This window comes from Gopherus evgoodei, chromosome 9 (genome assembly GCF_007399415.2).
Source record: "Gopherus evgoodei ecotype Sinaloan lineage chromosome 9, rGopEvg1_v1.p, whole genome shotgun sequence".
Taxonomy (NCBI): Eukaryota; Metazoa; Chordata; order Testudines; family Testudinidae; genus Gopherus; species Gopherus evgoodei.
The window spans coordinates 65,369,520-65,384,984 of NC_044330.1; positions in this window are offsets into that span (position 1 = coordinate 65,369,520).

The window sequence follows — 15,465 nt, forward strand, 5'->3', positions numbered from 1 at the left end:
ACTGGAGGTGTGTGAGATGTTCCAGCTGCCGGAAGCCGATGGCATGTGGCTGTGCTCAGCTGTGTCTTTGCCGGGCCCTCCATCATCGACTTGCTGAGCATGGCTGGCTGGCCCTGCACACTGAGTGCTCTCTCTGCTCCATGCATTCCCTGTGCCTCCTCTGCCACTCTCCTGCTGCAATCTCTCCTCCTCCAGATGCCTCGCTTTCTCTGGGCAGTGCAGGAGCGGAGCCCAGAGGAGTGAATGACGGGGAGTGGCCCACATTTCACATGTGTCCTCAGCGGTTCTGACAGCTGTGTTAAAGCCAGCCACGGTAAACCCTGACTAATGGACTAGGAGGAAGGTGGCAAAGAGCTTGATAAGAAAGTAGATTCAGCAGATCCATGCTTGTCCCTGTTAGGCAGTTGCAGCACACCTCGATTCTCTATCAGGCTAATGGTCAGATGGATTAAAAACCCTAGAGCCAACATCTAACGTGCTCCTAGAGCCAGGCACCGCAGGTGGCGTTGTGCTCCAGGAAGCTGCGCCAGAAGAGAGACAGCGACAGGACTGGCAATCAGTCACACCCAGGCAGGTCGGGCAGAAGGATAAATTCCACTCAGCAAGTGGCTGATAACCTGCCCAGGTCACAGCAACCTCCGCACCAAGGTCATCATTAGCCCTGAGAGCTGACTCTATGGGAGGCCCTCACACAATATCTGAGTAAAACCAGCGAGGACTCTGGTGTGCTGGGGTGTTACTGACTATGCTCGCACACCAGGAGCAGCAAACACGGGTGCCAGGAGACAGCTCCACCCCCACAGCCCACCCAGCTGCTGCAGCAGGAACTTTCCAGAGAACAAGAAGTGGCCGTGTAATCTGGGAGCCAGGGGGGCTTGGCTCTGGTCACTCCTCCCACTGAGGACATCCCTCAGCCCTAGCTGTGCATGTTAATGGCTGCAGTAGTGGGGGTGGGAGTGAGTGCGGGTCAGGCTCATAGTGTGTTTAACTTGCAATTCTCAAAAAGTACCAAAACTGAACGGGAAGTGTAAGAGTAGGCACTGGGGTGAGTGGGGCCCAAGCCCTGCCCTCCTCTGCCCCAAACAGGCCAGGAGAAAGGAAAGGAAGGTCTGTCTGTCTCCTACACTTGTATTCTGGCAGGGCCCCACCTGAGCCCCACAGCTTCCCTCTAGCCTGGACTAAAGTCAGCTGCAAAGGAAAAGAATTGGCTCTGTGCCCTTGTGTGTGGCTTTTATGATGCAGAAAGAGGGCCTGCAAAGGGGTTTGTTTATCTGCTGCTTGTTCTTTAAGGTATACATTTGGGTCTTGTCTCCCTTGTTTCTTTCTTCTAAAAGGCTCTGTGGCCAGCTGGAGAACTCACAGGATGATAATCTCTCAGGAACTGCAAGCTGAGCACTTGAGGAGGGAGGGGGTTTCACTTAGGTTGTTTAAAGCCCTTAAATTTTGCCGGCTTTCGTAAACCTGGTGATCTTAAAATGTCTGAATGTGAAGGATTGTGCCCCACTCCTGCCAGCTGAGAGCAAAAGGTGCCCCTACGCCAGATCTTTGGGTCTGCAAGACTTCGAGGGAGACCGTGTATCTCTGACCTTTCTAGCGTAAACACTCAGTCAGACATATCTCCTTTCAGGCCCTCAAAAGAGTCAGGAGGAGCAAAGCAAGGCACATGCCCATATGCTGCTTCTTTTCCAGTCCTTTTCAAGCCCCAGCCTTACCCAGGAGTGTTCCAGGGGAGCAGGCCTAGGCTGGATTCTCTGATACTGTGTGTCACTGCTTCTGCCTTTGGGCAGATCTTTGGACTTTGGGACCCTGTCCCTTGCTGTGTTATCTGTTTGTTTTTATCTGGTGGCAAGAATCTGAACTGGAGGACAGAGGAAGTGAAAAGAATCTGAAAGCCAGCCCCCTGCCTGTTGCTGACTAAGGTACTGCTATTTAGCGGGCACAGGAGGGGGATTGGGAGTCAGATAGAGACTCAGACCTGGGCTCTTTGATCCCACCTGGCAGAAGAAGGCTCCGGACTGCCAAGGAAACATGCCCTCTTCTCGCTGGACCACATGGGCCTGGATGCTTCTTTTTCCTGGTATGTTGGAGAGAATCTTCATTCAGATGGCACCAGCATGAAAAGATGGGCTGAGTCTGGGACAAACCATTGTTCCCACTGAGCCTGCCTATCTATCTAATCTATCCTCCTCACCCCCTTGAATGTCTAGCCTTTCCCTTCACTGCCTGAGCCGGGACCCATGTCCCTGTCTTGGGATTGAGTTGGAAGTTTAGGGTTAAATTAAGGCAAGTTTCTTTGCTCGGCATCCCAGAGAAAACAAGTGAAGTTTTCTTCTTAGAAAGGACAATAGTACTGCTGCTCCTTGCCCCCATCCCCCAGACCCCTGTAACGGAGCACTCCAGCTCCTGCTGGCCCTGGGGGCCTGTCCCTCATGTGGGCACGGATCTGTGGCCCCTGCATGACAGACTGACTAAAGGATAAGCTGTGGGAATATGGATTGGACTTTTCAACCCCAAAGCGCTGGTCAGTGCAGCTTGGACTTGTGCAGGGAAGATCAGTGGCCCAGCTGGGCAGCTCCACAAGCAGATGGCAAGTGATCTGGAGCATGCTCCGTTGGCCTGCTGTGACTGACATTATGAAAGCAAGAAAGATTAAAATCTCAGCAGCGGCAAACTAAGCTCAGCGATTCCAATTCTGGAAGCAGAGGCTCAGTCGATAACTTAGCCAAGAGAGCATCTTGGCATGTGGAATTGGCAGGGTCCGATCCTGTGCTGTGCTAAGCAGCCTCTGTCAGGACTAGCCCCTGAGTAAGCAGCAGAGTGTGGGGAATGGCAGCCTCCAGGAGTCAGATGTGTATCTGAGCAGGAATCTGCAGAATACAGCTGTTGGTCCTGTGCGTGGGCCCTTCTAGCTTTGTGTGAAGATCTTGGTCTGTGGCGAATGGCTAAGCCTGGCTCCATTTCTGATCATGTTGGGGTACCACTGCAAGGTGGGTTGCCCTCTTTTGCTGTGGATTTGCATGTTTTGATATGTTTGCATCGCTGTAAAGTTACCTTGGCTCTGAATAGCCTGGCTGCTTACCAGTTGGTTTTTGATAACCACACCATTCTTGTGAGGATTTGTACCCTAATTTGACCAATCTATGGGCACGCTCTGAATCTTAACCTCATACTAACAATGTTTTTTGTCCAGTAATTTCCTTAGTTTTTTAATGGCTCAAGCATCCACCAGAAGGGAGCCCTGTTCCAGAGTCTCTAGGGGGAACATGGCACGGGGTGTAATGCTCCAGGCAGGGTCTGCTGGTCAGCAAGTCCCCACTAATCACAATCCCTGCCCACCCTCCCATGATGCTGCAGATCTACCTAGCTCATAGGCTCATAGATTCCAAGGCCAGACAGGTCCATTGTGATCATCTAGTCCAGGGGTGAGCAAATGTTTTGGCCCGAGAGCCACATCTGGATATGGAAATTGTATGGCGGGCCATGAATGCTCATGAAATTGGGGGTTGGGGTGAGGGAGTGGGTGAGGGCTCTGGCTGAGGGTGCAGGCTCTTTTGAGATGGGGCCAGAAATGAGGAGTTCAGGGTGCGGGAGAGGGCTCTGGGCTGGGGTGGAGGGTTGGGGTGTGAGCTCCAGCAGGGGATGAGGGCTCTGGGGTGTAGGTGGGTGCTCCAGGCTAGGACCAAAGGGTTTGAAAGGCAGGATAGGGATCAGGGCTGGGGTAGGGGGTTGGGGCACAGGAGGGGGTCAAGGATGCAGGCTCCAGGTGGTGCTTACCTCAAGCAGCTCCTGGAAGCAGCGGCATGTCCTGCCTCACCTCCTCTGCAGAGGCGCAACCAGGCGTCTCTGTGCAGCCCCGTATGCAGTCGCCATCCCTGAAGCTCCCATTGGCCATGGTTGCTGGCCAATGGGAGCTGTGGGGGCAGCATGGGGGAGCCCCCTGGCTACCTCTCCACCTAGGAGCTGGAGGCAGGACATGCTGCTGCTTCCAAGAGCTGTGTGGAGCCACGGCACGCATGGAGCGGGGCAAGCTCTGACCCCACTCCTCTGCTGGAGCTCGAGGGCCGGATGTGGCCTTCGGGCCCTAGTTTGCCCACCCCTGGTCTAGTCTGACCCCTCTGCCCCTGTATAAGAGAGGCCAGAGAACTGCCCCAAAATAATTCTCAGAGCACATCTTTTAGAAACAAATCCAATCTTGATTTAAAAATTGTCAGTGATGGCAGGGGTGAAAGTAATTTACAGTACTTACCAGTACTGCTGGAGTCCTGAGGAGGGTGTGGCCTCATCCAGAAAAGGCGTGGCCTCAACCGGAAGAGGCAGGGCCTCTCAAGATTTAAAGGCCCTGGAGCACTGGCTGTGGCTGGGAGCCGCAGGTCCTTTAAATCAACCTGGGGCTCCCAGCTGCAGAGGTGGCTGGGAGCCCCCTGGGCTCACGGACAAGTTAAAGGGCCCTTTAAGTCCCCACCGCAGCTCCAGCTGGGATTTAAAGGGCTCAGGGCTCTTGTGGCTGCGGGGAGCTCTGAGCCCTTTAAATCCCGGCCCCAGCCCGTCCGCCAAAGCTGCAGGTGGGATTTAAAGGGCTCAGAGCTCCTGCCGCTGTGGGGAGCCCAGAACCCTTTTAATCCCGGCTGCGGAAGCCGGTGCGGTCCGGCATGGCGTACTGGCTCTTGCTGGTATGCTGTACTGGACCGTACCGGCTTACTTTCACCTCTGAGTGATGTAGAATCCACCACAATCCTTGGTAAACTGTTCCAGTGGTTAGTTAGTCTCACAGATAAAAGTTTACGCCTTATTTCCCATCTGAATTTGTCTAGCTTCAACTTCCAGCTGCTGGATTGTGGTATAACTTTCTCCGCTAGATTGTTTTCTTCCCCATGGAGGTACTTATAGATTGGGATCAAGTTACCTCTTAACCTTCACTTTGTTAAGCTAAATAGATCAAGCCCCTTCACTATAAGGCAGGTTTTCTAATCCTTTAATCGTTCTTGTAGCTCTGGACTGAGTCCTCTCCACTTTATCAACATCACTCTTGAGTTATGGACTCCAGAATTGGACAGAGAGATTGTGGGTGGTGCAGATGCAGTCCAGCAGCGGTCACACCAGTGCCCAACACAGAGGTAAAATAACCTCTCTGCTCCGACTCGAGATTCCCTGTTTATGTATCCCAGGATCTCATTCGCTCTTTTGGCTACAATGTAGCACTGGGAGCTGATGTTCAACTGATTATCCACCCCCTGAAGTCTTTTTAACGTTCACTGGTTCCTAGGATAGAGTCCCCCATCCTGTATATGTGGTCTGCATTCTTTGGGCACATTTATATTTAGCCATAGTAAATAGTACATAGCAACTGCCTGGCCTCCTCTCTACCCCCCACCCCCCGGATAGACAGCGAGTGCCCGGCCTCCTCTCTGCTCTCCCTGCCCATATACAGCCAGTGCCAGGCTCCTCGCTGTTTCCCCCTCCCTGATACAAGGGGAGAGCCTGTCTTTTGAGGAAAAAGAGATGAAGTTGGCTGAGGTGGGCGTGAGCTGCTATAAAAGGTGATTTTACAGGAATAGCCCTTGTTTGACAGTGTCAAGGTGGTAAAACTGTCATCCCAGGCACTGGGAATTCAGCTGGAGCTGAGAGAGGTGGCGATGTCAGCTAGGTTCCTCCCTCTGTCTCAGTCTGGTCAGGACATCTCTCAGGAGCAGGATGACCCAGGCCCAGGGTCCCAGGAAACAGGAACAGGGGATGGCACCTATGATGGTGAAGCTTGCTCCAGTAGCCTCCATCTGCTCTTCCTCTTCTGTCTTCATTCTGTCTTTCCCCCCCAAAAGCTCTTTCTTTAAGGACCCACAAAGGGAAGGCTGGGCGGAATGGTCCAGCCCCTTATTATTTTCTCTACCAATTAGGCCTAATATCCAACATCCCAATTTTGGCTCCACATCATCATCTGTTTTTACTTAGCATCATTTCAGCATTCCTTGGATTACATCAACGTGGCCTGTTTGGTTCTGACTAACCCAGTGTCTCTGCCGTTCTCTTCCATGTTCATAACATTCTTCATTGAAACTAACTTGACCTTGTTTCCATGATAAATTCCGAAGCAGGGAAAAGTTACAGCCCAATTGTCACAACCGTCTGCTCTGCTCCCCCAGTACATAGAGCATGACCTGACTCTACCCTGTTCCTCTTCCCATCTGCACCACCCATAACCTCTCCAGATTTCTGCACCTTGCTCTGACTTCTCCAGTTCTGGTCTCCGGCACAGACATCTCCCTTGCGCTGAGGTGCTTGTGGTTCCTTTGGATGCAGGAAAACGTATTTATTGAAAACCTTGAACGTGTCCAGAATCCCTGTTTGCAATCAGTCTTCCTCTCATGGCATGCTCTCTGGCTGATTCCAGGAACTCTCTCTTGCAATCCTGGTGCTCCCTGGCTCATGTTTAGAGGGTGAGACACTGCATGGTTTTTATTTGATGTGCAGTTTTATGTTGTTGAAGCTGAGTCTTGCTCTCTAGGGATCAAATCTACGCATCCCAGAAATGATGGAAAATTCATACGGCTCACAGAGCTCACGCCTCACAATTGCCAGCTGGACAATGACATGGAAACACAACCACACAACTGGCGAGAAGTGCTCCTTGGAAGAGCAGCTTCAAGCTATTCCTCGAGATCAGCAAGGGGAGTGGAAGGATCCCCTGTGTGTGGGGCATTTCCAATCTCCCAGCCCCCAAAAGCAATATCATTATATAAACCTTGTCCCTTCTATATCCCATGGGATACGTTTCTCTCTGCCCTGTCTTCCTACCTGTAGATAGGTGCTGTCCCAAGGTGCTCCTCAGACCCTGCAGGCATAGGCGGCGAGTTATATTCTTTTGTGGTGCCTGGGCTCCAGGAATATTCAGGGCTGGGGTCTCTACTCCACCAGTATTTGGATCTGGGTCTCTCCCCAGGCCCCTGCCCCGGAGCATCCCTGCCTGAAAGAAAGCGGCATGCACCTCTCCCATGCCTTCTTGTGCTGTTGGTGTAGCACATTCCTACATGGAGCGGTATCCTACACTACATCAACTCCTGGGATCAATTTCCATCTGCTGCCCCAGGGTCCTAGTGCTCTCGTCTCATCCGCTAATAGCAGGGCAGGCTGCCCTTACCCTGCCCTTCTGCTCTAGCCCTGAGTCTCTCCAACTCCCCAAACCCCTCATCCCCAGCCCTCATCCCCCCATACCCCAACCCTCTGCCCTAGCCTTGAGCCCCCTCCCACACCCCAAACCCTTCGTTCTCAGTCCCACAACCCTCACCCCTGCACCCTCTCCTATCCCCTAGCCCTGAGCCCCCTCCCACACCGCAAACCCTTCATCCTCAGCCCCTACCCCTGAACCCCGTCCTATCCCCAAACTCCCTCCCAGAGCCTGCACCCCTTACCCCCTCCTGCACACCCACCCACTGCCCCAGCCTGGGGCCTGTACCCAGCACCCAAACTCCATCCCAGAGCCTGCACCCCTTACCCCCTCCTGCACACCCACCCGCTGCCCCAGCCTGGGGCCTGTACCCTGCACCCAAACACCATCCCAGAGCCTGGACCCCTCCTGCATCCTAATCCCCAGCCCAGGACCTGCACCCGAGACCTCCTCCCCACACCCAAACTCCCTCCCAGAGCCTTAGGCAGGTGGGGGGCAGAGTTGGGGGGGCGGGTTCTGGGCACCACCAAAATTCCTACAAACCTGCCACCCATGCCTGCAGGCTCCCTGCCTTACTTTACATCTCAGTTCCAAGAATAATCCCTTAAATCCAGAATCTGTAAAAACACTATTCTCCTTTCTTAGGGTGTCTACACTACCCATGTTACAGCGTGGGCGCAGCCGCGCTCTGACATGGGCAGAGCTCTCCCAGCGATAAAAATAACTACCCTGAATGAGCGGTGGTAGCTTCCTGGCAATAAAACACTGTCTATATTGTCTCTTTTCAGCACTAAAACTTTTGTCACTCATGAGTGTGTTTTTTCACACTCGTGAAGGACAAAAGTTTTAGTGCTGAAAGTGGCAGTGTAGACACAGCTTTAGACTCATAGGTTCCAAGGCCAGAAGGGACCAGTGTGAGCTACTCTAATCTCCGATGAAGTGGGCTGTAGCCCACAAAAGCTTATGCTACAATAAATTTGTTAGTCTCTAAGGTGCCACAAGTACTTCTGATCTTCTGTATAGCACAGGCCAGAGACCTGCCCCACAATGATCCTTAGGGATGAGCTTTAGAAACACAGCCAGTCTGGATTTAAAAATGTTCAGTGATGAAGACTCCACCGTGACCCTTGGTGAATTGTTCCAATGATTAGTTACTCTCAGTGTTGAAATTTACACCTTATTTCCAGCTGGAGGAGAGGCGCCTTGCCTCCCCACACCCCTCTAGCCCAGGTGCTGCTGCGGGGAGAGAGAGCTGTGGGGAGTCCTCTCTCCCTGCCATAGGCCCCAGGTAGCCTGCTCTCCAAACCCCTCATCCCTGGCCCGGACCCCCAGCCGGAGCCCTCAACTCCCCCCCACAACCCTCTGCCCAGCCCTAAACCCGTCATCCCCAGCCCCCCCCTGGAGCCCTCACACACCCCTGCACCTCAACCCTCTGCCCCAGCCCTGAGCCCCACTCTCATACTCCGAAGCCCTTGGCCCCACCCACACCACATAAATTTTGTTATGTGCACCAATATAGAGGTGATGTGTTACACATCTCACCTCCATATTGGTGCACATAACAAAATTCATTCTGCACATGGTGGGAAAAATTAGAGGGAACACTGATGATGACTCAGCACATCCTGTTCGTTTTAAGAACGCTTTCGCTGCAGATTTCACAAAACACAAAGAAGGCACCAATGTGAGATTTCTAAAAATAGCTACAGCAGCCGACCCAAGATTTAAGAATCTGAAGTGCCTTCCAAAATCTGATCGGGACAGGGTGTGTAGCATGCTTTCAGAAGTCTTAAAAGATCAACACTCTGATACAGAAACTACAGAACCCGAACCACCAACAAAGAAAATCAACCTTCTGCTGGTGGCATCTGACTTAGATAATGAAACGTGCATCAATCCGCATTGCTTTGGATCGTTATCGAGCAGAATGCGTCGTCATCAGCATGGATATATGTTCCCAGGAATGTTGGTTGAAGCATCAAGGGATATATGAATCTTTAGTGCAACTGGCACATAAATACTTTGCGACCCCAGATGCAATAGTGTCATGAGAACACCTGTTCTCACTTTCAGGTGACATTGTAGAACAAGCAACAAAGAGTCCTGTGGCACCTTATAGACTAACAGACGTATTGGACCATAAGTTTTTGTGGGTGAATACTCACTTCATCAGATGCATGTGGTGGAAATTTCCAGAGGCAGGTAAAAATTATTTATGCTCCAATACATCTGTTAGTCTATAAGGCGCCACAGGACTCTTTATCGCTTTTTACAGATCTAGACTAACATGGCTACCCCTCTGATACTTGACATTGTAGAACAAGAAACAGGCAGAATTATCTCCTGCAAATGTAAACAAACTTGTAGACAAACTTGTTTGTCTGAGCGATTGGCTGAACAAGAAGTAGGGTTGAGTAGACTTGTAGGCGCTAAAGTTTTACATTGTTTTATTTTTGAATGCTGGGGTGGTTTTTTTACATAATTCTGCGTTTGTAATTTTCACTTTCGTGACAAAGAGATTGCACTACAGTACTTGTATAAGGTGAACTGAAAAATACTATTTCTTTTGTTTATAATTTTTAGAGTGCAAATATTTGTAATAAAAAATATAGTGAGCACTGTACACTTTATAGTCTGTGTTGTAATTGAAATCAATATATTTGAAAATGTAGAAAACATCCAAAAATATTTAAATAAATGGTATTCTATTAATTTTTTTAATCGCGCAATTAATCGCGATTAATGTTTTTAATCGCTTGACAGCCTGAGTATACACACATGTACCACACACACACACTCCCCACACACTGTGTGAACCTACTCCACATACCTAGTTCAGTTACAGTCAGCAACGTCTGAACATTTCACCCTGATGCTAAAATATTTAAGCAACTTGGAGTTGGAGTCTAACTTGGTCATGTCCAACAGAAAGCAATCTACTGCCTAGGTGAGTCTGGGCCCCACACTAGCACTGAAGGGCAGCCCAAGGATGTGCTCTGTCCCAGGTACTGCTCCCCGCTCAGGCCACAGCTCTGTTCTGCTTGGGCTGAGCAAATCATTGATTTGGGGGTTTCATGGCTGAACAGGAAAAATACCTTTGGACAGTGAGAACTGGTTTCTTGACTAAATGAAAACCAGGTCGAATGAAGCATTTCAAACGTCACTTTGAATTGATATTGTTGAAACTGACTGAGTCAACATTTCCAAAATATTTCTTTTTGGGGCTGAAATGACTGGCTGAATTCAACGCAAATTCTTGAACAAGTTCAGGGCCCTGAAACATACATTTTTCAGTGAATTTGCTATTTGCCAAACAGAGGGCACCCAGCTCACATTCTGCTTTAGGGCAGGGGAGTGAACAAAGCCTCCGCTTCTGCTCTTCTGCAGGAGGCAGTAGTAGAGACTGATCAGATGCCAGGCCAGGTCCTGGGTTTGAGTGTCACCAACCCAAGCACTCAAAAACTCAGAGTCAGGAAATCGTGAGATTGGCTGAAAAGCCATGAGATTTAAAACAATAATAAATGTAAAGCTCCTGGTTTCTGAGCCTTCCAGCTGCCCTTGGCTGATGATGTCTGGCTTCTCTCCACAACTACATGGGCTAGGAACATATGCTATTTTACAAGGCACAAGCTAAGATTCTCCAAACTCACAGGACTCCAGGAGCTGGAGCTTTAGGAAAGGCATCAAGTATCACCAGCATTTGCAGCATGAGCTTTGTACTGTCTCCAGACTGAGGGAAGTCTTTCTCACAATCAGGCTCTTTGCTGCATAGTAGTGTGACATAGAGATAGGCCCTGATTCTTGGCTCTGGGTCCCACAAGCCCACTGCTAGAGCACTGGCATCTTCCTTGTCTGGCTGCATGGCCTGCTGAGCTGACATGCTTTGCAGAGGAAGGGAGGTCTGGGCTCACGGCGCTGGGGCTTCCGGGGCATCAGGAACACATGGCAGGGAACAAGGAGGAGGGATTTCAGTGGTTTGGGGAGGGGGGCACATTCTAGCAGCTGCTGACGTGGTTCTGTCCCTTGCTCTTAGGCTGTGCCATAGAATGGACGAAGCAAAGCAGCTTTGCCACAAGTGACATCAGAAACTGCACTACATCCTCTCCGGTAAGATCTTCCCCCGCACAGGACAGGCCTGACGGCACCCCCCACTAGCCAGATTCTCTCGGGCCCAGACCTTCTCCCTCCTCACTGCCCTTCTCAGCCTCCAGCCTTCTCCCTGCTTCTCAGTGCAAGTCGAGGGATCCACATGCCCTGGCAGCATAGCCAAAGGGCAGCCACCTGGCACCTGAGAAGAAGGGGCTGGTGGGAGGAGCCTCAGCCGAGCACCCCACAACAAAAGGGCACCTCTCTGCCTTTCTGAAAACTGTCTCTGTCCTGTTCTGTGCTCAGCTCTGAGCCCCAGAGCCCCAAGAGCAGGCAATACACATCAGAGGGTCCACATGCTGCCAGGGCACTCTGTTATGGGCTCCAGGGAGCAGCCAGCCAGCCCTTGAGTGGTTTCACTGATATGCTGCCCTCTGCCCCGCTTGGCAGCACACAGAAGCAGAGTGCTCAGCACAGCTGCACATCTGCGCTACTCCTGCTCTCCATGCTGGCAGCGCAAGGCCCCTGCGGAAGGCCAGGAGGGCGGAGGGCTGCCCTGGGGATCGGCCCCTCATTAGTGTGTTTTGACCTCAGTTCCTGCCCCCCACGGTGACGAACACAAGTTCACAGCTGAATGCCCTGCGCCAGCGCATGCAGTTCTACAACATCAGTGCCTACATCATCCCAGCCACCGATGCACACATGGTAAGGCTCATGCTGCCAGTCTCCGGGTCTCTGTCCCGCCCAAGGGTCTACCCCACTCTCCATGCCCCGTGGGAGGGGGCCCCAGCATTTGCTATACCCTGATCAGGAATGGGCATCTTTGCACAGTGCCTGCCTGCCTGCAGCTCAGGCCCTCATTGCCTGTCCCTGGGAGCACAGCTGTTTGCCCCTTTCCCCTGCCTGGATCCTGTTCCCCTTGGTGCACAGCCTCTGCCCACCAGGCACCATGAGGCTTGCTGGGGAGAGGGGCTGTAGGACAGAGTCCCAGTGGGCAGCCGGTGTCTGCCAGTGCACGGGCTGTTCAGCGCACTGGTCCCTGGGCAGCAGCGTTGTGCTGGGGTGTTGGTGAAGTTGGGGGTCGGAGCAGGCGTGTGCTATTCTGGGGTGTCTCTGTATGGAGGGCGGGGCCTGGTTCGTGGGGCATGTACTTTCCTGGCGGCACTTCAGATTTCCACGCTCAGGCCGAGGGAGCGGGGCCGCGGGGTTGCGGGGCTCCTGCCAAAGGAGCGGGGATGTGGAACTCCGGCCGGGGGAGCAGGACCGCGGGGTTGCGGGGCTCTGGCCAGAAGAGCGGGGCTGCGGGGTTGCGGGCTCCGGCCACGGTAGCAAGGCCACGGGACTTGCCGCGCTCGGCCGGGGGAGCGGGACCACAGGGTTGCTGGGCTCTGGCCGGGAGAGTGGAGATACGGGGTTGGCTCCGGCCGGGAGAGCGGGGATGCGGGGTTGCAGGGCTCTGGCCAGGGTAGCGGGGCCGCGGGACTTGTCGCCCTCTGGCTTGGGAAGCGGGACCACGGGGTTGCGCGGCTCCGGCTGGGGGAGCAGGGCCAAAAGGCAAAAGCTGACATTAACATTGTTTCGGTCTGTGTGTTACTTGACATCGTGTATTCAGTGTCACCCTAGAAGGGAAGGGCTCTGCATAGATGGAAATTTGCCTGGGCATCAGTAGAAAATGTTAAGTAAAATTTGATTTAAAAATTAAACCTGACGCTTTGTCATCTCGTGTCCTCATTTTTATTTCTTAGCTTTCAGCTATTTAAGTGAACTCTAAAACTTTCATACTGACTGTTTACTATCTGCCATTGTATCTCTCTAATCTCCTTCATAACCATCATTGACTTTTTTCCATTTTAATACTATCCCATAGTATCAGAGACAGTGCAAAAAATAGCAAATAAAGGTACATGACTCTCTTTCTATCTCTATAGAGAATGATAGATACACATGCCTCTGTCTCACATAGAGAGATGTGATGTATTCCCTGGGGGGGTGGGGGCAGGCATGCGCTGTGCTGGGGTGTCTCTTCGTGGGGGTGGGGGCAGGCATGCGCTGTGCTGGGGTGTCTCTGCGTGCGGGGTGCGGACAGGCGTGCGCTGTGCTGGGGTGTCTCTGTGTGGGGGGTGGGGGCAGCATGCTCTGTGCTGGGGTGTCTCTGTGTGGGGGGTGGGGACAGCGTGCTCTGTGCTGGGGTGTCTCTGTGTGGGGGGTGGGGGCAGCGTGCGCTGTGCTGGGGTGTCTCTGCATCGGGGGTCGGGGCAGGCGTGCGCTGTGCTGAGTTGTTTCTGCATGGTAGTATCATGGAGTCACTGGGGCGATGCTCTGGAATTACTCCATACGAAGCCAGACAGGACTCTGGGGGAGCCTTCTTGTCACCAGGGCAAGAAGCTTACACAGCTTTGACCTTCCTGGATCTGACCTCGGAGCATTCGGCATCCCCTTCCACACCGAGTACTTCCTCCAGCGAGTCCACCAGGGCGGGGCTCCTGTGGAAGCCAGAGGGCCTTGCACCCCAACTCTGCAGTCAGCAGTATCTCTCAGCCAGCCAGTAAAACAGAAGGTTTATTAGTCGACAGGAACACAGTGTAGGACAGAACTTGTTAGCACAGAAATCAGTGACCTTCAGCCAAGTCCATCTCGGGGGGAGGGGGGCTCAGAGCCAAGGCTGTAGCCCTCCCCCTGTGCCTCAAGCCAGCTGAGGCTGACTCTCTTCCAGCTGCCTGGCCCCTGCCCTGTCCGTTGCTCCGCCTATGGCCTTTGTTTTGCTTTCCGGGTTCACCTGCTCGCACTTCCTCTCCCCCTCCTCAGGTTACGAAGGACAGCCATTGCATCTGTGGAGACAACTGGAGCAGCCCCCACAAAAGTCCCCTTATTCCCCCTTATTCCCACCACCTAGACCAAGGGTGGGCAAACTTTTTGGCCCAAGGGCCACATCGGGGTTGCAAAATTGTATGGAGGGCCGGCTAGGGAAGGCTGTGCCTCCCCAAACAGCCTGGCCCGCACTCCCTCCCACTTTCCACCCCCTGACTGCCCCCCTCAGAACTCCCAACCCATTCAACCCCACCGATCCTTGTCCCCTGACCGCCCCCGCTGGAATCGCACCCCCTATCCAGCCCCTGTTCCCAGTTCCCTGACTGCCTCCCTGACCCCTATCCACAACCCTGTCTCCGACAGGCCCCCTGGGACTCCCACCCCCTATTTAACCCCCCTCCCTGTCCCCTGACTGCCAGCTCCTGGGATCCCCCACCCCTAACCGCCCCCGGGACCCCACTTCCTATTCAACCCCCCCTCCCTGTCACCTAACCGCCCCCTCCTGGGACCCCCTGTCCCTAACCTCCTCCCTGGGATCCCATCCCATATCCAACCCCCTCCATCCCCTTTCGGAATGTGGCTCTGCAAGTATGGGCAGAGGACTCAGTAGGGGCAGAGGCAGGTGCACAATCAGAGAGAAGCGACGGTTTTCCCTTCAAAGCACCGCTTCTCTCGGGCTGGCTGCGCGGCCACCCAGTGCTCCTCTTGAGTCCTCCACCTGTGTTCGCCGTGCTCCTGCCGCCCGCACCTCCCGCCTGCTCCCCTGAGGCTGTGGGTGAGCCTCCCTCCCTGCTCTCCCCTGCTCCCACCCCCACGGGGGGGGAGGGGTGTGCGCTGGTGCTGAGCTGCCCGGTGGCGCAGTGAGCTGAGGCTGCAGGGGAGGGGGAACGGGCTGGGCAGGATGGTTCTGTGGGCTGGATGTGGCCCACAGGCCATACTTTGCCCACCTCTGACTAGACATTGGTGCAATACACAGGGAAACTGAGGCACACACAGCATTCATGCAAAGCAGTAAGACTCACTTAGGTTCACATACAACATTAACAAGGAAAAATCCCCACTGCGTAATGGGGGGGGGCAGGCATGCGCCCTGATGGTATGTCTCTGCATGGGGGGCAGGTGTGCACTGGGATGGCATGTCTTGGGGGGCGGGAAAGACATGCGCTGTGATGGCGTGTCTCTGCATGGTGGGTGTGATGAAGTAGGCGCTGTCTGCATGGGGGATGGGAGAGCCGGGGATGTCTTTAGGTGAGGGACAGGATCTTTAAGCCTGTAACCTGAGCCAGGTAGGGGGGAGGGGGTTAGCACCCTGGCCTGGGAAGCTGGACAAAGGAATCAGCCGGCTGGAGGAGGGGCAGTTCAGTTTTGGTTTTGGGCTGGATGAGGGGAATTCAGGGGATCCTATGCTGGAC